Raw genomic sequence first — 920 nt, 5'->3', positions numbered from 1 at the left:
GCCACAATCACAAAATGTCCTGTGCTGTGCAACAGCACTTTGACTACATGTTAGGGTGGCTGTGATGACTTTTTAGGGATAATCTGGTGGTATTTTGTGACAGTATTTCTTAAAATACTGTGAATTATGTTGTTAGGTTCATTGTCCTAAGCAGTCACAAAATAAATTATTAGAATTAGATGGAAAAAGTATGTTTGTTACAGAAATAAAGCTCATTTTTACCAAGAAAATTGGGATGCTAGTGTAACCCCCAGAATGTTTTAGATGACAAAACAGTTGTTGCTGAAAGAATATTTCTGAAAACCTCATCTTTAGTACCCCTTTGGTATTAAATAAATGTAAGGTTAATTAAAGTTATGCAACAGTAGCTTATTACTTTCCTGCATTCTTCATTTAAACATCTTAAAGAATGTTTAATTCTCATAATACCTTAGTTATTTTAGAATTGTTACCCTTTCAGAAACAACTTGAAAAGTTACTTCTTTATGTTCTTTAGTTTTGTATAAGAGCTATTCACTTTGAATTACAAAACCCAACAGAGCATGTGAGAAAAACAGGAGAGGTGCTCCAAATACTTCAATAAATTCTGTTGCTTTCTATATTTCTTCCTAGCAGAATATAAAGCAAACTAGGCAGGATCCTTGGCTTTTAAATTCCTCTCACCTAGGGTGTTGTTTCAGCCTCTGAGGAGCAGTCTCATCTTTCATATGTATGATAGCTCCTCATGAATATACAAGTCTTTTCTCTGCACATGCAATTTTTGTCCCATTCTCCTTATAGAGTCTGAGGCATGAAAGAAATAGGATTGTGTTACTTCTGCAAGTTCATGACTTTTCCATAATCAACTATTAGATTTATCAACTATACTGACAGCACTGGAGATGTGGGAAATTATTTGGGCTATGGAATGAAATCAATGT

Source organism: Melospiza melodia, chromosome 4 (assembly GCF_035770615.1).
Source record: "Melospiza melodia melodia isolate bMelMel2 chromosome 4, bMelMel2.pri, whole genome shotgun sequence".
Lineage (NCBI taxonomy): Eukaryota > Metazoa > Chordata > Aves > Passeriformes > Passerellidae > Melospiza > Melospiza melodia.
This window is presented reverse-complemented; position numbering follows the sequence as displayed.